Below are 23,305 nucleotides of genomic sequence, written 5' to 3' on the forward strand. Positions count from 1 at the left end.
GATTTATTTGATATTTATATAACACTGTAGCCTACAACTGGAAAATGCAGATAATTTTCAATTACACATGGTGTGTGTGTATTCATGTAATATTGATCATGGTGCCTTATGGAAAAAAATAGATGTTTTAGATAAATTTCATTCGAATGTGAGTTATAGTACTGTTGGCAAGATTCAATGTTAATTAGCCAGCAATATTTATTAAATAAAATGTCTTTTAACAGAAACATAAAAATAGAGTTTATTGATTAGCAGTTGAAAATGTGACCAGAGGCTTGCAGGAATCTAGTACTTTATCTCTTCTAGGAGCAATGGCTCAGTATTCACTAATTTAGTGTTTGGAGTGACATTATAGAACACAATGACCACTTGTAACAAGAATTGACTATATATGAAATAATTAGAAGCATATGAAAGTGTGCTCAATAGCATTTTTCATCAGGGAAAAACAAATAAAACTATAATGAAAAAATTACTGTAGACCAAATCAAAATAACAAAAATTGAAAAGCCTGATATCAAAAATAATGTGATAGAGTGGACAACAAAAATAAGGTGGCAGACATAACTAGAATTCAAACATTTTAGTAGTAATATAAAATGATACAATTAAGAAAATTGTACTATCACACACACACACACAAAACTCAACATACCTCTACAATAACCCAGAAATTCCACTTCTAGGTAGTTAGTCAAGAGATACAAAACTTCATGTAGCAGCTCTATTCATAATGGGCAACACTTAAGACAGGTGTTTATAAACCGAATCGATAAATTGCTACATTATTATAGAATGGAATGATACTGAACAATTTGTGAGAAAAAAATTACTGTTCACACAACTTATAGCATGAGTCTCAAAAATATGGCAAGTGAAAGAAAACTTACACAAAAAATAAAAAGTTTATCATTTCATTTATATGAAATTCTAAAACAAGTAAAAGTAATCTATGTTTAGTCACTCAGTGTTGTCCATCTCTTTGAGATCTCTTGGACTGTAGCCCACCAGGCTCCTCTGTCCACAGAATTCTCCAAGCGAGCATACTCGAGCAGGTTGCCATCCCCTCCTTTAGGGTATTTTTCTGACCTAGGATCAAATGTGTGTCTTCATGTCTCCTGCATTGCAGGTGGATTCTTCCTGCAAGCCCAAAGCCTGAAGTAACCTATGACAGGAAAAAATCACAAGTGCTTCAGAGTGCAGGGGCTAGGGTTGAGTGTGCAGATTTGCAGCCAACATTAGAAAACTTTTGGGGGTTGTCGATATATTCTTTGGAGTGATTTGGCTTTCACAAATGTATACATTTTGTCAAAACAGCGATTTTATGCTATATGAAATACACTATTTGTAATTTCATTTAATGTAAATTTTACACCAGAAGAAAAAACTGAAAATGTTGAAATTAATCACATGCACCTTGAAGTATTTTGGAGGACCTGGACTGATGACTGAAAGTTTCTGTGAAATATGTCAAAAAATAAAGTGGATTTATAGACACATGGACTATTACATGAATAGATATGTGACAAGCATACAAAATAAATGTTAATGATAGAATCTAGGTGAAGGATTGAAGAATATCACATTCAATTCTTTTATATTTTCTGTGTGCTTAAAATTTTTCATAATAAAATCCCAAAAATAAATAAGAAGAATAACTTAAAACATGCCAAAATTCATGTCTATGAATTAAGTGTTTATCTCTGAAATAGTGGCCCTGAGAATCTATGCATTACTCCAATTTTATGTCATGTGCTAAATTAAATAAATAAATAATTTGCTCATGACTCTACTTTTAGTTTTGCCTTCAGGACACAACTTATAAACCAGAGAGGAAAATCAGCATTCTTATCTTTTAGTCACAAAGGCTATGGTTTTTCCTGTGGTCATGTATGGATGTGAGAGTTGGACTGTGAAGAAGGCTGAGCGCTGAAGAATTGATGCTTTTGAACTGTGGTGTTGGAGAAGACTCTTGAGAGTCCCTTGGACTGCAAAGAGATCCAACCAGTCCATTCTGAAGGAGATCAGCCCTGGGATTTCTTTGGAAGGAATAATGCTAAAGCTGAAACTCCAGTACTTTGGCCGCCTCATGCGAAGAGTTGACTCATTGGAAAAGACTCTGACGCTGGGAGGGATTGAGGGCAGGAGGAGAAGAGGATGACAGAGGATGAGATGGCTGGATGGCATCACTGATTCGATGGACGTGAGTCTCAGTGAACTCCGGGAGCTGGTGATGGACAGGGAGGCCTGGCGTGCTGCGATTCATGGGGTCGCAAATAGCCGGACACGATTGAGCGACTGATCTGATCTGATCTGAATATTCTTGATGAAAGTGAAAGTGGAGAGTGAAAAAGTTGGCTTAAAGCTCAACATTCAGAAAACAAAGATCATGGCATCCAGTCCCATCACTTCATGGGAAATAGATGGGGAAACAGTGGAAACAGTGTCAGACTTTATTTTTTGGGGCTCCAAAATCACTGCAGATGGTGACGGAAGCCATGAAATTAAAAGACGTTTACTCCTTGGAAGTAAAGTTATGACCAACCTAGATAACATATTCAAAAGCAGAGACATTACTTTGTCAACAAAGGTCCGACTAGTCAAGGCTATGGTTTTTCCTGTGGTCATGTATGGATGTGAGAGTTGGACTGTGAAGAAGGCTGTGTACCGAAGAATTGATGCTTTTGAACTGTGGTGTTGGAGAAGACTCTTGAGAGTCCCTTGGACAGCAAGGAGATCCAACCAGTCCATTCTGAAGGAGATCAGCCCTGGGGTTTCTTTAGAGGGAATGATGCTAAAGCTGAAACTCCAGTACTTTGGCCACTCCATGTGAAGAGTTGACTCATTGGAAAAGACTCTGATGCTGGGAGGGATTGGGGGCAGGAGGAGAAGGGGACGACAGAGGATGAGATGGCTGGATGGCATCACTGACTCAATGGATGTGAGTCTGGGTGAACTCTCGGAGTTGGTGATGGACAGGGAGGCCTGGCGTGCTGCAATTCATGGGTCACAAAGAGTCAGACATGACTGAGCGACTGAACTGAACTGAATATTCTAATGAAAGTCACTCAGTCATTTCCTACTCTTTGGGACCTCATAGACTACATAGCACATGGAATTCTCTAGGCCAGAATACTGGAGTGGTTAGCCATTCCCTTCTCCAGGGGATCTTCCCAATTCAGGGATTGAACTCAGGTCTCCTGCATTGCAGGCAGATTCTTTACCAGCTGAGCCATCAGGGAAGCCCAAATATTCTAATTCCATCTTATTACTGAAAAAAAGGGTCATACTTTTTCTAGACACTTCACTACAGTTAAATTCTGAGTTTTACAAAAGTAAATCCAGATTCAAAAGATAAAATTGTACTGTCACTAAGAATTTTTAGAAACCCTTAAGTTTTTAAGGCAATCTCCAAAAAAGTCCCCCAAATGTTCTGAACAACACAGCAACATTCAAATGCCTGTGTAAACCCACAGTATAATTCTTTAAAAAGTATGATCCCAATTCCCTCCTTTCTTCTTCACTCCCTCCCTTATTTTCTCTCTCTGTCTTTACTGAATAATATTTGAGCATTAGTTTAGGTGCCAATGAAAATATTTTGATACTATTCCAGGCATTGAAGAACTCAGGTGAGTAGAAGAATCAAGCTTTTGAAAAGATAAATTAAAATTCAACACAGAGGGGATAAAACATTATGTTTGCATATGTAATTTCTGATATTTGCTAAATATCTATCACAATACATTCATATCTAGTAAATACATCTCAATCTCTCACCTCCAATATCTATGTTTTTTCATATTTTCTCCAACATATTCATAATTTCTCAAGTATTTTATCTATAGCCACTATTTTTTGAAGAGTTAAGACTTGATTTAACATGCCCCTCATTCTTCTCTTCCTTCTGACTACTTCTTACACCTTCCCCATAATTGTCATTGCAATTACTCCATTCTCAGATGTTTTTTAAAATTCTCTCTTCTTTAAATTTCATATTTACTTTATAATAAGTTTAAATAATTATTTCCTTCATCATGTGACTTACAATTTCCTTTACAAATATACCAGTTAATACCCATAGAGATTATACAAAACAGCAACAACAAAAATAAACAACTATCCATGCACTGGAAAATTTTTGAAAATATTCTGTTAAACAATGAATGTGTTACCAAGAAGAGATTTGAAAGAGAAATTTTAAAAGCACACAAAGTTTGGAGAAAAACTGGTGACAGCCAGAACTCTAGCAATGGCAGGAGACCATGACACGGAGAAGGATATCTGAGGCTATTGTTGCTCAGCTGCTAAATTGTGTCCCACTCTTTGTGACCCCCATGGACTGCAGCACACCAGGCTTCCTTGTCCTTCACTGTCTTCCAGAGTTTGCTCAAATTCATGTCCACTGAGTCGGTGATACTCTCTAACCCTCTCATCTTCTGGCAACCCTCTTCTCCTTTTGCCTTCAATCTTTCCCAGCATCAGAGTCTTTTCCAAAGTGTCAGCTCTTCATATGAGCTGGCCAAGCTATTGGAGCTTGAGTTTCAGCATCAGTCTTTCCAATGAATATTCAGGGTTGATTTCCTTTAGTATTGACTGGTTTGATCTCCTTACAGTCCAAGGGACTCTCAGTCTTCTCCAGCACCACAATTCAAAAGCATCAGTTCTTTGGTGATCAACCTTCTTTAAGGTCCAGCGCTCACATATGTACATGACTACTGGAAAACCATAAATTTGACTATACAGACTTTTGTCGGCAAAGTGATGTCTGTTTTTTAATATGTTGTCTAGGTTTGTCATAGTTTTTCCTCCAAGGAGCAAGCATCTTTTAATTTCATGGCTGCACTCACTGTCTGTAATGATTTTGGAGCCCAAGAAAATAAAATCTGTCACTGCTTCCACTTTTCCCCATTCTATTTGCTCTGAAGTGATGGGACTGGATGCCATGACCTTAGTTTTTTGAATGCTGGGTTTTAAGCCAGCTATTTCACTCTCCTTTCACCCTTATCAAGAGGCTCTTTAGTTTCTCTTCACTTTCTGCCATTAAAGTTGTATCATGGGTATCTGAGGTTGTTGATATTTCTTCTGGCAATCTTGATTCCAGCTTGTGATTCATCCAGCCCAGCATTTCACATGATCTACTCCACATATAAGTTAAATAAACAGATGAAAATATAATGACTTGTACTCCTTTCCCTTTTTAGCCAGTCTGTCTTTCTATGTCCGGTTTTAACTGTTGCTTCTTGACCGGTATACAGGATTCTTAGGAGACAGGTAAAGTGGTCTGGTATTCAGTTTTTTGTGATCCACACAGTCAAGGGTTTTAGTGTAGTCAATGAAGCAGAAGTTTTTCTGGAATTCCTTTGCTTTCTATAAGATCCAAGAAATGTTGGCAATTTGGTCTCTGGTTCCTCTGCCTTTTCTAAATCCAGCTTGTACAGCTGAAAGTTCTCAGTTCATATTCTGCTGAAGCCCAGCTTGAGAGATTTTGAGAATAACCTTGCTAGCATGAGAAGTGAGTGCAATTGTTCAGTATTTTGGACATTCTTTGGCATTGCCCTTCTTTGGGATTAGAATGAAATCTGACCTTTTCCGATCCTGGTGCCACTGCTGAGCTTTCCAAATTTGCTAACATATTGAGTTTAGCACTTTAACAGCATCATCTTTTAGGATTTTAAGAAGCTCAGCTGGAATTTCATCACCTCCACTAGGTTTGCTTGTAGTTTTGCTTCCTAAGGCCCACTTGATTTCACATTCCAGGATGTCTGCCTCTAGGTAAGTGATCACATGATTGTGGTTATCTGGATCCTTAAGACTTTTTTGTATAGTTCTTCTGTGTATTCTTACCACCCCTTCTTAGTGTCTTCTGCTTCTGTTAGCTCCTTACCCTCTCTCTCCTTTATCATGTCAATCTTTGCATGAAATACTTCTCTGATATGTCCAATTTTCTTGAAGAGATTTCTAGTCTTTGCCATTCTATTGTTTTCCTATTTCTTTGCATTGAGGTTGAGGTGTTTCCTTTTTGTATAGACATCTGAGACTATGTACAAAAAAAATTAAAAATGGAAGCAAATATATCTAAATATTAACAATGGTTACTTCTGAGGTAAAGTTATAGGTTACTGTTATTTTTTCCTTGGGTTTTTTGTATTTTTCAAGTCTCAAAATGTGAAAGAACAAAAGAGAAGAAATACAAGGAGGAAGGGAGACAGGAAAAGAGGAAGGAGGGAAAGAAAGCAAGAGGGAAAGGTAGAAGGAAGGAAAGAAGGAGAGTGGGATAGTAGGAGAAAAGAAAGATCTAAATATTTTAACTGACACAGTGAAAATGAAGATGGAGTGAAGGAATTATTAAACAGGTAGCTTCAATAGGATTTAGTAACCGTTTGCATGGAAGTGCAAAGAGAGAAATTTTAATGAGACTATTGGTCCATGTGTTTTTGCCATGATTTTAGCCTCTCAGGATGGCAGAAAAAGTGGCCATTTATGAAGAAGATAAGAGAACAGACAAGTTAATCATGCCGAGTTTGATGTACCTGTGCAATGACCAGGTGGAGCCTTCCACAAGTGGAACTAATGTGGAACTAATGTTGGAACTAATGTTCTAACATTAATGAAGTAACATTGATGCTACAAAAGTGAGAATTATCAAACATACCTGCAACTCTAACTCTGGATGAGATTTTCTAGGAAGGCTGTTTAGAGAAATGACTCCTAATACCCTGATTTTGGGCTTCTCTGGTGGCTCAGTTGGTAAAGAATCTGCCTGCAATACAGGAGACCAGGATTTGATCCCTGGGTCAGGAAGATCCCCTGAAGAAGGAAAAGGCAACCCACTCCAATATGCTTGCTGGGAAATCACATGGACAGAGGAGCCTGGAGAGCTACATCCATGGTGTAGTGAAAAGTCAGTCATGACTGAGAGACTAACACTTTCATTTTCATACCCAAGGAGAAATATAAAGCAACTACAATCTTGTCAAACCAAACTAATATGATATGACCCAGTATACATCTTGAATCATAGTGTTTGTGCTCAACTCAACCTATTATTTGGACTTTCCAGGTGGCTCAGAGGTAAAGAATCCTCCTGCCAATGCAGGAGACATGAGTTTGATCCCTGGGTCAGGGAGATCCCCTGGAGAAGGAAATGGCAACCAACTCCAGTATTCTTGCTGGGAAATCCATGGACAGAGAAAGCTTGTGGGGCTACACTCCATGGGGTGACAAGAGTTGGACACAGCTAAACATGCAGCTACCTATTATTAGCTTCTGACTTTAGGCTTAAAGAGCCTATTTTTGCCTCAGTTGTCTTATCTATAAATGATAAAACAGTGGTGCCTAATATGCATCATTCTTGAGATTTAGTGAGTTAATACATGCAGATCACTTAGAACTTTTCCTTTCCTGTAGATATGATCTCCTGTGGCCTCCACCTGCCGTGGCTTGGAGCAGGGCTTGGCTTCCCAGCCAGAGATGAGGCCAGTCACAGCAGTGGAAGCACCAGATCCTAGCCACCTGACCACTGGTCAGTGAACAAAGGCCCTGACTGTTCAGCTTTGCAGAAAAGAATTTCCACAAAGACAGAAAGTAGAGAAGCAAGCAAAGTATTTAAGAGGAAAAAGAGTACAGTACATGTGGATAGACACACAGGCAGATTCAGAGGGACAGTCCTTGAGATGTGCCCTCAGGCAGTTTAAAATCACTTATATTGGATATTTCTCCCAGTTTTCCTTTGGCCAATCATTTGTATTGGTTGGTTCACAGTCCATATTTGATATATTTCAGGACCTTTCCATGTTTTCACAGGCATCTCTTAGCCAAGATGAATTCTACCAAAAGGCATATGGGTAGAGCATCCTTTGACATTCCTCCCCCTTTGAACTCCAAGGAGCCGTTCTGTACATATATGGCCAGGGAGGTCTCCTGGATTCAGGAATGAGAAATACGTAGTCTGGGCAGGGTCCACAGACTTAAAATTAAGTCTCCTCCCTTAATTTCCCTGCTATTCTGGGCTTGGAGTTTCAGTCCACAGGGAATGAATCTCCAATTTCTTTACCCTGGAGGAGGGCCCATCTACCTCCTGTCTCAGAAGCACTTAATGAATGTTAAGTATTATGACTAAATTCTGTTTAACCTGAAGCAGACCATTTACTTTCTCCCATGAGATAACTCATACACAATTCAAGAGTAGTTAAGAGGCTGATAAATCTCCAGGAGCCTATCCATGGAACCAAGTTAAATGTTCTTAATGTAGAGGAAGGAGAAAACAAGGTCAAGAAGGGAACCAATGGAATCCCATAGAAACCCCAAATTACTGAATAAGCAGAAAAATGAAGATGGTGCTCTTGGATGATGATTTCCTTTGGTTTTATCCATATCCCTCTATAGAGTTTATTGTTGCCTAAACATGTCAACTTGTTGCAGAAACCAGTACTCTAGAAACCAAGCAGCATGCTCAGAGAGTTGGAGAACTCAGGTTTATTACTCCAGCAGGCCCAGAGGAGTTAACCTCCAAGCTCTGAGCCCAGAACAAAGGGGTTACAGAGCTTTTATACATGGACAGGAATGATTAAGGAGGTTTGTGGGTTTGCAGGGGCTAGGGTGATTGCAAAGAGCAGCATAAGGGTGAGTGAGATAAGCTCCAGTTTCTAGTATTTTGAGTCCCCACTTTCTGAGACCTACGTGATCTAGACTTTGCAAGGAGCAAGTTGAGTTACAGAGGCAGAAGAAGGAGGTAAAATTTTAACTTTTCCTCCTATTCCCCCCTCTTGATGCTTCTATCCCTCATTGTAGATAGAACATCATCTTATGTTTTATTAGGACATTCAGAGCTCCCCATCATTTCAATTCGGTTTAGTTCAGTCATTCAGTCATGTCCAACTTTTTGTGACCCCATGGATTGCAGCACGACAGGTCTCCCTGTCCATCACCAATTTCCGGAGCCTACTCAAACTCATGTCCATTGAGTCGGTGATGCCATCCAACCATCTCATCCTCTGTCGTCCCCTTCTCCTCCCACCTTCAATCTTCCCCAGCATCAGGGTCTTTTCAAATGAGTCAGTTGTTCTCATCAGGTGGCCAAAGTGTTGGAGTTTCAGCCTCAGCATCAGTCCTTCCAATGAATACTCAGGACTGATTTCCTTTAGGATGGACTGGTTAGATCTCCTTGCAGTTCAAGGGACTCTCAAGAGTCTTCTTCAACACCACAGTTCAAAAGTATCAGTTCTTCAGAGCTCAGCTTTCTTTATAGTCCAACTCTCACATCCATACATGACTACTGGAAAAGCCATAGCTTTCACTAGATGGATCTTTGTTGGCAAAGTAATGTCTCTGCTTTTTAATATGTTGTCTAGGTTGGTCATAACTTTTCTTCCAAGGAGCAAACATCTTTTAATTTCATGGCTTCAATCAACATCTGCAGTGATTTTGGAACCCAAAGAAACAGTCTGTCCTGTTTCCATTGTTTCCCCATCTATTTCCCATGAAGTGATGGGACCAAATGCCATGATCTTAGTTTTCTGAATGTTGAGCTTTAAGCCAACTTTTTCACTCTCCTCTTTCACTTTCATCAAGAGGCTCTTTAGTTCTTCTTCACTTTCTTCTATAAGGATGGTGTCATCTGCATATCTGAGGTTATTGATATTGATATCTCCTGCCAATCTTGATTCCAGCTTGTGCTTCATCCAGCCCAGCATTTCTCATGATGTACCCTGCACATAAGTTAAATAAGCAGGGTGACAATATACAGCCTTGACGTACTCCTTTCCCAATCTGGAATCAGTCTGTTGTTCCATGTCCAGTTCTAACTGTTGCTTCCTGACCTGCATACAGATTTCTCAAGAGGCAGGTCAGGTGGTCTGGTATTCCTATCTCTTCCAGAATTTTCCACAGTTTGTTGTGATCTACAGAGTCAAAGGCTTTGGCATAGTCAATAAAGCAGATGTTTTTCTGGAACTCTCTTGCTTTTTTGATGATCCAAAGAATGTTGGCAACTTGATCTCTGATTCCTCTGTCTTTTCTAAATCCAGCTTGAACATCTAGAAGTTCACGGTTCATGTACTGTTGAAGCCTGGCTTGGGGAATTTTCAGCATTACTTTACTAGCATGTGAGATGAGTGCAATAGTGTGGTGGTTTGAGCATTCTTTAACATGGCTTTCTTTTGGATTGGAATAAAAACTAACCTTTTCCAGTCCTGTGGCTACTGCTGAGTTTTCCAAAATTGCTGGCATATTGAGTGCAGCATTTTCATAGCATCATCTTTTAGGATTTGAAATAGCTCAGCTGGAATTCCATCACCTCCAAAAGCTTTGTTCATAGTGATGTTTCCTAAGACCCACTTGACTTCGCATTCCAGGATGTCGGACTCTAGGTGAGTGATCATACCATTGTGATTATCTGGGTCATGAAGATTTTTTTTTTTTTATAGTTCTTCTGTGTAGTCTTGCCACCTCTTCTTAATCTCTTCTGCTTCTGTTAGGTCCATACGATTTCTGTCTTTTATTGTGCACATCTTTACATGAAATGTTCCCTTGATATCTTTAATTTTCTTGAAGAGGTTTCTAGTCTTTCCCATTCTATTGTTTTCCTCTGTTTCTTTGCATTGATCACTGAGGAAGGCTTTCTTATCTCTTCTTGATATTCTTCGGAACTCTACATTCAAATGGGTATATCTTTTCTTTTCTCCTTTAGCTTTTGCTTCTCTTTTTTTCATAGCTATTTGTAAGGCCTCCTTAGACAGCCATTTTGCCTTTTTGCATTTCATTTTCTTGGGGGATTATCTTGATCCCTGCCTCCTGTTACAATGTCATGAACCTCTGTCCATAGTTCTTCAGTCACTCTATCACATCTAATCCCTTGAATCTATTACTCACTTCCACTGTATAATTGTAAGGGATTTGATTTAGGTCATACCTGAATGGTCTAGTGGTTTTCCCTATTTTCATCAATTTAAGTCTGAATTTGGCAATAAGGAGTTCATGATCTGAGCCCCAGTCAGCTCCCAGTCTTGTTTTTAGTGACTGTTTAGAGCCTATCCAACTTTGTGTGCAAAGAATATAACCCATCTGATTTTGCTATTGACCATCTGGTGATGTCCATGTGTAGAATCTTCTCTTGTGTTGTTTGAAGAGGGTGTTTGCTACTACCAGTGCATTCTCTTGGCAAAACTCTATTAGCCTTTGACCTGCTTCATTCTGTACTCCAACGCCAAATTTGCCTGTTACTCCTGGTATTACTTGACTTCCTACTTTTGCATTCCAGTGCCCTATAACGAAAAGGACATCTTTTATTGGGTGTTAGTTCTAGAAGGTCTTGTACATCTTCATAGAACTGTTCGACTTCAGCTTCTTCAGTATTACTGGCCTGGGCATAGACTTGGATTACCATGATATTGAATGGTTTGTCTTGGAAATGAACAGAGATAATTCTGTCGTTTTTGAGATTGCATCCAAGTACTGAATTTCAGACTCTTTTGTTGACTATGAGGGCTACTCCATTTCTTCTAAGGGATTCTTGCCCACAGTGGTAGATATAATGGTCATCTGAGGTAAATTCACCCATTCCAGTCCATTTGAGTTCATTGATTCCTAAAATGTAGATGTTCACTCTTGCCATCTCCAGTTTGACCACTTCCAATTTGCCTTGATTCATGGACCTAATATCCCAGGTTCCTGTGCAATATTGTTCTTTACAGCATCAGACATTACTTCCATCACCAGTCACATCCACAACTGGGTGTTGTTTTTGCTTTGGCTCCATCCCTTCATTCCTTCTGGAGTTATTTCTCCACTGATCTTCAGTAGCATATTGGCCACCTACCATCCTGGGGAGTTCATCTTTCAGTGTCCTATCTTTTTGCCTTTTCATACTGTTCTTAGGGTTTTCAAGGCAAGAATACTGAAGTGGTTTGCCATTCCCTTTTCCAGTGGACCACGTTTTGTCCCCATCATTTAGGGGGCTATGTTGAGCTATTACCATTTGTAGCTTTATGGATTCAATCCAAGAGGTTATGAACTTGATAATTGCATTGAAAATACAAGGGCCAAATAAGAGCGCCACAAAGAGAGGACCAGTTAAAGGGAGAAGCCACGATGCCCGGCTCCAGATATTCTCCTAGTTACCCTAGGAATTTGCTAGTTCCTCTCTCCTTTTTATCATTCGTTCCCTTAGCTGTTGGGCCACGTCTCTGACTATTCCTGATTGATTTGCATAAAAGCAACATTCTTCATTTAAGAAGAGGCAGAGTCGTCCCTGTTCAGCTATCAGTAGGTCTAGCCCTCTCCTATTCTGTAAAATCACCTCAGCCAGGCAGTCTAGTTGGTCTTGTAAGGCCACTAAAGAATTGGCGACTTTCTCAATGTCATCTGTGAAGTCTTGGATAGTGTATGGTAAAAAGTGGTTGATGAAGCAGTTCCTCCTATTCCCATACCTATTCCAGCCATGATTCCTAGACCAACTAGTAGGAGTATAAACTGCATGACTCTTTTTGACTGTGTATGTCCTGCCAGAGGTACAGTGAGAGTCTGGTTGTTAGGGACAATATTCATCTGGGGAGTGAGGAGAGCTAAGGTACAGATACACATCCAACTGAATGGTAGACATAAGTAAGCATCAGTCCCACAAAGAAAAGGCCTTGATGGGGGTGGAACCATAGTGTACTTGTGGGAGGATAAGTGGGCCACTCACCTTTTAAAGTTTGATAACTTTTGTCCCTGGCTAAATTGCCTACAGGTTCAGTTCCTCCATTATTTGTAAAGCATTCTGGAGCCTTTAGAGTTAACTCAATTGCCCTTAAGACTGGCCCTTTTAAGGGTGGGTCTGTAGGAGTTCCCATGGCTGTTGCATTATTTAATGGCACTGATGTAGCTAAGTACCATGGAGCTCCTAACGATAAGCAAAACTAGCAATTCCTGGCCAGCTGGGGGTTGGTGTCATTAAGAAGATGATGAGTTGTGTTGAGAACCTGGTACAGATGAGGGTCTAAGGAGGAGTTAGCTCTGTAACCTGGGTCATACTGCCAACAGGCAGAGCCTGATTTTTTAGGGCAAAGTTGGTCCATAATTTTGTTTGTCTGCATTATTGTCCCTTTCCTGTAGGTTTCTCCATTTACTTGACAGACAGACACCTGTTCTGGGTTATAACATCTGCATGGCATGTAAACAGAAGTACAGGGGCATGAGGGCAATGCCATGGTGTCAGGATACCACCCGAGCTTTGGATCTTCTGGTGGGGGAAAGGTAGCGGCAGCAGGGGGCATGACTGGAAAACATCTTTGTCACTCAGGCCCCTGGATATGCATCTCATGGTCATGAAGGCAGTAGGTGATCAGCCTATAGGATTGGCTATCTATACATTGTTCTAGCTGATGGTTAAGTAAGCGATTTTCTAAGGGTTGACTGTAATGTTGACAGGTGCATGATGGATAAGGTATGGCACCACCTGTTAGAGCAAGGGACACTGAAAAGCTGCAAAGCAGCCTGCACATAGCAGATAACTGAACACTACAAAAGGTTTTCTCCCCATCTTTGGGTTGTCACGGCTATAGCAAGTGAGCCTATCGTGAAGGGGGGTCAGTTATACTGTGGAGCAATTTAGTTAATAGGGAGAATTGATTGTAAGAGATACCTAATAAGAATGAGGCTTCCCATTACAGTGAGATAACAGACAGCTAACCGCAGCTTCTGACCCAAATCCCAGTCCTGGGTTGTGACTGAAGCTAGTCCTATAGCAAAGAGCACAGTAATAATACCGATACCAACCAGAGTAGAGTTCAAGGTTGACAGTGAAAATCCATTGATGTTTTGATAGCCGGATCCTCAAGCTTCCACTGTGCATTGACCAGCCAGCTGCCGGAGTGTGGCTGGAGCAAGACTGAAGAATACTCAAGCTTCTGCCGTGCATGAACTAGTCAGCTTTCAGAGTGGCTAGAGCAGGGCTCAGCATCTTTCGTGGGTGAGGGCCGTTGCTTTTGGAACCAGAACTTGAGGGGGTTTTGGAGTCCCAAACTGTTTTCCAGGTATCCTCATTATAGGAGGCCATTGCCTTCTTGACTCTGGCATGGTGCATCAAAGGGATGATGCCTGTAACTTTAACAGCAATAGGGCTTGCCAGGACGACCATGTGAGGGCCTGTCTAAACTGGCTAAAGTGGTTCTTTTTTCTAATCTTTAACCTGTACCTCATCTCCTGGCTGATAGGGATGAACCCAGTTGTCCAAAGGAATCGGTGTCCTTTCTAAGGTTTCTCAGGAGATACAGTGGAAGACTTTTCCCAGGGCCTGGAGGTGTCAGAACACCTAGTAGCTAGTTTAGGGGGGGTTCCCTTGAGTTTACCTATCACTGGGGGCATTCTCCCATATAAGGCCTCAAAGGGAGAATAGCCTGAGGACCTCGGGGTGCATCGGGCTCAGAGTAAGGCTAGGGGTAAGATGTTGACCCAAGATAACTGGGTCTCCTGGCAGAGTTTAGCTAATGTAGTCTTGAGGCCCCAATTCATGCATTCAACTTTCCCTGAGCTCTGTGGCCTGTAAGCAGTGTGAAGTTGGTCCAGTGTCCTGGATAAAGTTTGGATTATCTCAGACACAAAAGCTGGCCCACTGTCAGACCCTATAGAGAGAGGCAGCCCATATCTCGGGAGTATGTCTCTTAGTAAGGCCTTGGCCACTTCTTGTGCCTGTTCAGTGTGTGTGGGGTAGGCTTCAGCCCATCCCGAGTAGGTGTAGCCTGCCACAAGTAAATACTTATAGCCCCTATAGCTTGAGGCTATAGCCCCTATAGGGCTTGACATCAGTAAAATCCATTACAAGATCTTCAAAGAGCAGTGTCCCAGCTGTCCGCACCCCTGGGTTGGGTCTTGGTCCTTGGCTGGCATTGTTTTGCACACGAGTCACACATCTAGCCCTGATCTGGGCACACAGGGTTGAGAGCTTAGGAATGAGATAGTTGTGGCTCAGTAAATTCTCCAGACCAGTTTTTCCTAAATGAGTTGTCTCATGATGCTGTTTTACAAGCTGGATTGCTATATTGCTGGGCATAAAGAGTCTCTGGTCTGGGAGCTTCCACCAGCCCTCCTTTTCTTTTATTCCTCCCTCACTTAGAGCCCATTGATCTTCTTCCTTGGTTATCTCAGGGACGGAGGCAATTCTGGTGCCAAGAGGACCTTAAAGATTGACTCAGGGCCCACTGTGGGGCTTGGTTGGGTTGCTGCCTCCTCGACTGCCTGGTCAGCCAACCGATTTCCTTTGCTGATTGGATCAGTTCCTCACCTTTACAATGGATGACTGCCGCTTGGGAAGGCTTCCAGACTCCTTGCAACAGCTGAAGGATTTCTTTTTTGTTTTTAATCTCCCCCCACCCCCCTGTCAATAGTCCCCTTTCTTTATAAATGGCTCCATGTACATGGAAAGTAGCAATGGCATAACTTGAATCAGTATAGATGTTGACTCGTTTTCCTTCGGCATGCCTTAGGGCCTGGGCGAGTGCCCATAGCTCAGCCTATTGTGCTGACCACCCTTGTGGCAAGGCCTCAGCCTTCACTATCTAATCAGTTGTTGCTATGGCAGAGCTTACTTTGCACTGCGCATCTTGGACGAAACTGCTTCCATCAGTGAACAGTTCCAGTTCTGGGTTCTGAAAGGGAATGTCCATCGGGTCCAGCCTGCTCAAGTAAATTTCATCTGTGACCTCCTCACAGTTATGATTGGGCATTCCAGCTTCTGTAGGTTAAAAGGTGGTGGTGTTCAGTGTCTGCATAGTCTCAAGTTGGACCCATGGGTTTTTGCAAAGCAGTCCTTGATAGTGAGTCATCCTGGAGTTGGTCAGCCGCTTATACTGTTCTTCAGGGCAGTAACAGGATGGGGAACCTGTGCATTTATATTTTGTCCTACAGTAAGCTTATCTGCTTCTCTGACCAAAACCACAGTGGCAGCTAATGCCCGAAGGCATGGTGGCCATCCTGTGCCACTGGATCCAGTCATGTGGACAGGTATGTGACTGGACACTCAGTTCAGTTCAGTTGCTTTTTTGTGTGTGAGGACCCCCAGTGCAGTGTGATTTTTCTCATGCACAAATAGGTTAAAGTCTCATGTCACATCTGGCAGTCCTAATGCTGGAGCGCTGGTCAAAAGTCTCTTTATCTCCTCAAAGGCCTTTTCCTGTTCAGGTCCCCACTCTCTAGGGGGTCCTTATCAGACCCTGCTGTGTCTTTAAACAAAGACTTGGCAATTTCAGAGAAACCTGGTATCCAGATCTGGCAGCATCCAGCAGCCCTGAGGAACTCACGGACTTCTTTCTTGGTGTTTGGCTGAGATATTCAACAGATGGCTTGCTTCCTCTCATTTCCAAGCACCTGATGCTCTTTTAAGTTGACAAACCCCAGGTATTTGACCTCCTGTCTGCAGATCTGAGCCTTTTTCCATGACACCTCTTACCCTGTATTGGAGAGTAGAGCCAACAGGGCTTTGGTGCCTCTCCAGCAGTCCCCTTGGGTGGTACTGGCTAGTAACAGGTCATCCACGTACTGGAGTAGGGTGCAGTTTAAAGTTTCTCTGGAAAAGGCAGCAAGGTCCACATCCAGGACTTCACCAGACAAGGCAGGTGAGTTTTTGAAGCCTTGTGACAGTCGAGTCCAAATCAGCTGTGTCTTTTTCCTGGTGTATCGGTCTTCCCATTCAAAGGCAAACAAAGGCTGGCTGGCTGGTGACAGCTGGAGGCAGAAGAATGTGTCCTTGAGATCAAGGCAGGTGAACCAACTTGCCTGAGCAGGTAAGAGACTCAGGAGAGTGTACACATTTGGGACCACTGAATGGATGGTGATCACTGCACTCTTGATGGCGTGGAGGTCCTGGATAGGGCGGTAGTCATTCCCTCCAGACTTTTTGACTGGAGAGCGGAGTGTTCCAGGGAGACTGACATTCGATTATAATCTTAGCATCTTGCAGGTACTGGATGTGGTCCCAAATTCCCAGGCATGCTTCCCGTGGTACTGGATATTGTTTTTGTCTAACAGGAGTGGCTCCTGGCCTCAGGTCCACTACAAAGGGGGCATGGGTTTTGGCCAAACCTGGGTGCCCCTTCTCTGCCCAGACATCAGGGAATTCTTTTACCAGTCTGGAGGGATTTATTTGTTCGCTGCTTGAGGAATAGAGATGTCATTCATCTTCCCTGGGCACTGTCACGGCCATCATCAGAGCCAATTGGCTCCCCAAGGTGAGACTCGCAGGCTCTCTGGGGGCAAAGGTGATTTGTGCCCCCAGTTTTGTCAGTAAGTCTCTACCTAGCAGGGGAATGGGGCATTGCGGTAAGTACAGAAATTCATGAGTCATCAGATGGCCCCCTAGCTGACACAGATGGACCTTGCAAAATGAGCAGCCTGCCATGTCCCCTGTGGCCCCAACAGTAGTTGCTGTTCGGCCTGTGAGGAGAGCCACAGGTGTGGTTACCATGGAGTGTTCAGCTCCAGTATCCACCATAAAAGTCATTGATTGGCCCCCTACTTTCATCATGACCGTGGGCTCCCGGAAGCCCAGGATCAGGGAGCCTGGTCTTCCCTAGTCTGATTCTGTTTCAGCCAGGCCGATAAGGTTTTGGACAGCCAGCTCAGGCTGGTACCTTTCTTTGTTGGGTTGACTGAACTTCTTTGACCCTTTAGATGTCCCTCTGCAATGGGGCACTCATTCCTCCAGTGTTCTGTCTCTTTTCAATGGGCGCACTAGTCCTAGCATAGTGATGGTCTCTTCTTAGTTTCCACTTTCTACAAGGGAACTGTCTGTTTCACTGGATCTGAGCTCCTCAATGCTGCTGCTAGCAGGGCTGCTTTGTTTCATTTTTTAATCTGCTTCTCATTGGGCTTCACAGTCTCAGTTCACAAAGACTTTATTTGCTACCTCCAGGAGCTGTGTGGTATTCATCCCAGGGAAGCCTTTCAGCTTTTGGAGCTTTCATTGGATGTCTGCACAGGATTGAGCCACAAAGGCAGCGTTAATCATCTGTTGATTCTCGGCTGTCTCTGGGTCAAACAGGATGTATATCCAGAATGTTTCACACAGTCTTTCATAGAAATTTGTGGGGGTCTCATCTGGTTTTATTATTATTATTATTGTAATTTTGGACATATTGGTAGGGCTTTTTGGCTCCCACTCGAAGTCCATGGAGAAGGGCATCAGGGCAGAAACCCAGAATTTCTTGTCCTTCTCTGATATTGAAATCCCAATTAGGTCTCATCTCTGGCATTGCTTCTCGTGCCCATCCCTCTACATCTAAGACTTCTGCAGGGGCTTGTCTTCAGAGCCATTTTTGGGTTTCTGTCGAGATGCATTGTCTTTCCTCAATGGTGAAGAGAGACGTAAGGAGCTAGCGACAGTCATCCCAGTTGTCGGCTGATGGGTGTAGAAAATGAACTCTGGGAGGTCAATCATAGGCTGTGATTTATCAGAGTATGCTGGGTTATGGTGTTGCCATCCTTGTTCACTTGTTGAGGACCTTGAGTTTCTCACAGTGGCACCTGATGGGCCACAGCCAGCTGGTTAGATTTTTTTGGCCGAGCGGAGCTACTTCCCTACTGGCTCGGGGCTGGAGTCTTGCTCATGAGGTGGTGTGGGGGACATGGAGGGAGGTGGACTGTCTGGCAATGGGTCTGGTGCTGGCTGTGCTGGGGCTTGTGGAGTCAGAGGAACATATTTCAGGGGCAGTAGTGGGTCTTCCACTGCATCTCCCTGGAATATAGGTTTTTTCCCCTTCTTTTTTTATCTGAGTGGTTGTGCCACAAATATCCTACTCTGGTCCTGTTTGTTCACTCAAAATCTTGCCCACGGGGGCAGGGTCTATGCTATTAGAAGCCAGGAGTCTATGTATGGAAACTGATCTGGATGTCCTGGAGTCCAGTGTCTACCTGGTGTACTGCTTGGACAGTGGGCGGCCTCTGGTGGCCATCCAACGTCAAACGATGGCCAATCAAGTTCACATAAATCATGAAGCTTCCTGGGGGTCATCTTGACTCCATAGTGTCCTACAAAGCCCTTCTTAAAGTTCTTTATAATGCAGTCTAAAGCTGTTGGCTTAGAGGAAATTCCCCCCATGTTGACAAATGTAATCTACTTGGCAGGAAAACCTAATCTCTTAGATGTCGGCTCGAGGAGTCAGTCAACAGAAGAATAACCGGTAACCAATAATTTCTCCCTCCCTGTGTATCCCGCCCTGAGTCAGTGGCACAAAGACAAACAAGGGTGGGCGCCCCCTCAAAAGAGGAGACCATTCAGATGCCTGTTTGACCACATCCCTGGGGGAAACTTAGGTGCCTCCTAGCATTGGTGGATCAGTATAAACCCCTGATCTGGATCTGTCTTGCAGGGAGGGACTGGGTCCCCCAGAGGCAGACACTGCCTTGAGCTGTATGAGGATACCACGGAACTGCAAGCTAGGGCCCACTCGGACTCCATAGCCATGAAGGCCATGAAGCCACACAATTGAGCCTGAAGCACAAATGAGTCAGGCCACACACTCATTCACATTCATTTTTCATCTGCCTGGCCACTCTCCCAAAAGAGATTTAAAGATGTCTTAGCATTGGCAGGTCGGTATAAACCCCCAACCTGGACCAACCTTGCAAGGAAGGATCCAGTTGGGGTAGGATTTCCTGACTGCAGACCAGCCCTGGGCCTTACCTTACCCTTGTGGCCATTCCTGGTGAGTTGGTCTGTCCCTTTAATGAGTCGGGGCTCAGCTGTCCAGAGAGTGGGAACGCTGGTCTGAAAGAGAACCCAGAATACCGTCAGGTGGCACACCTCCTCGTTCATCCTGGGGCTCCTCTGCTCCGACCTGGCCAAGCCACCAGTCTGGCGGCTCAAAGGGTTGGAATCTTGCTGGGGCCTCCAGAAATGTTGCAGAAATCAGTACTCAAGAAACCAAACACCAGACTTGGAGAGCTGGAGAACTCAGGTTTATTACACTGGCGGGCCCAGAAGAGTTAACACTCCAAGCTCTGAGCCCCCAACAAAAGGATTACAGAGTTTTTATACATGGACAGGCACGATTAAGTGGGTTTGTGGGTTTGCAGGGCCTAGGGCAATTGCAAAGAGCAGGACAAGGGTGAGTGAAATAAGCTCCAGTTCCTAGTATTGTGAGTCCCCACTTTCTGAGACCTACATGATCTAGACTTTGCAAGGAGCAAGCTGAGTTACAGAGGCAGAAGGAGAAGGAAGTAAAATTTTAACTTTTCCTCTTCCAACTATGCAACCTAATTTTAAGGACTTTATCAGTTTGTCTAAGTCCTTTCTTATTCCCACAGAAGCTATCATCTTCATCTTTCTTGTCTCTCCATTTGTGGGAAGTTAGATGGTTTGCCAATCCCTTCACACTTTATTTTGAATTTCCATGGCCCATGTATTTTTTTTTTCTCCAGAATCTAACTTTTTCTCTTTTAAATCTAAAACACTCCAGAGTCCACCTGTTTCAAGAAACATTTCCTAATTAACACTATCCCTTCACTGATTAGATAATTATACCTTCCTCAATTGATGCACATATCACCACTTTCTTTTATATTCTGTTAGGCCCTAGTAATAGTGTCTATTTAAATAGATTTAAATAAACACTTAACAGGTATCTAAGATATATTTTAAAGTATATTTAATAAACAAAGGAGTCATACAGGAGGAAAAGTGCCAGGGTCCAGCCCCGGTGGATCCAGGGAAATTCGAAGGAGAGACGGCTTCGGCGATCAGGATACGATAGCTTTAATTAAATATTAATTAGAGATATAAAGAGTAATAGAATGAGGATAGCTCAGTAGGAAAATTCAGTGGAGAAAAGAGGCTGAATAACTTGGTTTACGTGGAAAGCTAATAAAATTTCAAAATAAGGAATTTATGTCACCTACGTAGGCCGCAGGCGTCCTCCCGTTCTCCCGAAGGAGAGGAGACACTAAGGCCTCCCCGGTCAGATCTTAGAAGCCCAGGCATAATTAGTAGGCTTGACGAGCCTCCACGTTCCAGATGGGGATTCAGCCAGAAGGTGAGAGAAAGAATGACATGGGGAGACCAGTCTTTCAAGGAACTGATCCCATTTTTTTATTTTTCCAGGGTCTGTTTTTATACAGTGAGATGTTATACAAAAGTCACATGGGTTCAGCAGTCCTGACTTTTATTAAAGTCAGGTGCTTCATACAAATGTATACAGAGGTCTTAGGAGTGTTACATCATCTTGTGGCCAGGGGGCCTGCTGACAATTTATGACCCTCTCCTTGTGACAGCAGTCAGTCAACCAGAACACTTATTTCTCCAGGGGTGATTATTCTTAAAACAGACACCACCTTCCGAAGGTACCAGATAAAGTTACATTCCTATAGGGTGAGGGTGCAGTGGGTTTTAATTAAGGGAAGAATTTGCTTAGCCTAAGGTCTAACGTGATTAATATCAAAGGTTAATACTTATTTCTTCTATATATTCATTAATGTGTATAAGGGCAGGGGTTGTGGAGACTTAGTAAACATTGGCTCAACAAATGAAAAACCCTTCACCAATACAATTTCTAATCAGCCTACTATACTATACTAATAGTTTTCTAACTTCTCTCAAGAACCTGTTTTTAGAAGGTTTAAAGCATCTCGTGCCTCTCATGGGTGGGAGGCTGTGAACAATCACGTGGCCAGACAAGCCTGTCAGGCAGGCTAGAGAACCTTCAGAGGAGTTTGTAGACTGAAACACTCCTGTCACGCCCAGGAATTATTATTAACTGGAGCTGTAAGTTAATTCCTTCTCTGAAAGACATGGTGGGGGACAGCCCCCCGTAAAGTCAGAGGTGTAGGTGAGAGCACAAAGTAGTAAAGTAGGCAGGCTCTGGTTTTGGGGGTAAATGCTCGAAAATTTCCAGGGGGACTCCTGAGGCTCGATCCCACCTTTGCGTATGTCAATCCTCCTTCCTCATGACCTTTGCCACAGGCGGAGTTCCTCACACTGGCTCCTGGCAGAAAAGGAACACATAGGTAAAATCATATCCTGGGTCTTTCCTAGTATTAGGAGATAAAATCAATATATTAAGTTTTTCTTTTCCAGTTGTCTCAGTAAAAGCCCCTTTCTCCTTTAATCTATGTCCTGCAGTCATGATACTACACTATCAAAGATCTCATATATTTCAAGTTTAAGAAAGCCAACTGACCTAGATACTAGGTTCTTCTAAAGGAGCTATATCAGAACTCCCTGACACAAAAGACACTTCCATTTTACATTTCATATGAAAAGCAAATTACCATGGCAATTGACCTCAAAGAGCGCATAGTGAATACAATGGTCAAAATCCAGCATAAGTAACACTTGCATTTTTTTGCTTCTACAGTGTCACTTTTGAAACAAACCTTTGTTGAAAATGGTTACTTTAAAAAAAAAAAATCTCAATGTATGCAATAAAAATACCTTGCACGTAGCATTTTGGAGTTCATCCTTTATATTCTATCTCTGGTCATGGTAGAACAGATCCTATATTCACAAAAATAGAGAAAATTATCTGAACTAATAGAGGGGAACAGAGGTGGGAATATTCTGAAAAAATAAACCTCCCTCTCTTTAGAATATGTACACTTACATACAGCTACACTTTTATTGGAGGTGTGGAAGTGTTACCTATGGAGTTTACAGTTAACTGGGATGCCTGGAGTGTTAATGTACGCAGAGGACTTTTAATTAAGCAGAGTAGGTATTTATGTCAACAGGAAAGGAAATGCAAGACTTGCCAAGAAAAGTTGAGAGCTTACACATGTTTCCTATTGCAGATTGTTGATTTCTCACCCAAATCGGTAGAATATTTATGTAATAGGGGGTTTGTTTAAGGAAATCGCCATGGCCGACAAATACATATCATCCAAAAAGGATAAGACGTTCAGATTTTTCAATATTTTCAGCTAGTTTTAAAACCAAGTAAATAGAAGCTAACCTTCATTTACACTTTGTATTCTTCTAGCTCATCCATAAATCTGCTACAAGTTACACTAAACTGCTTGTTTTTCAATCCCAGGGTTTGTCCTGGTGCTTTCTTATTATTTCACATTTTTTATCCCTGGTTCTGGTGGTCTTTTCCTCCCCTTCCTTCTACTACTAAATATCACATAGAGTGAGGGGAGACAGAGATTTCTGTTGAGTTTTTCTGTGCCCTACTTCTGCAGCTGGCACCTCATCCCCTGCTGCACTAAATCGACACTTCTGGAAGTAGCAGCTTCGAAGTGACTGACGAGAGCCATTGCTTGCCCAAGTGTCAATTTAGTGCAGCAGGGGTTTGGAGCAGCAGCTGCAGCAGGAGAGAGAACTTATTTCATACTTAGCAAA

Source organism: Bubalus kerabau, chromosome 6 (genome assembly GCF_029407905.1).
Source record: "Bubalus kerabau isolate K-KA32 ecotype Philippines breed swamp buffalo chromosome 6, PCC_UOA_SB_1v2, whole genome shotgun sequence".
Lineage (NCBI taxonomy): Eukaryota > Metazoa > Chordata > Mammalia > Artiodactyla > Bovidae > Bubalus > Bubalus kerabau.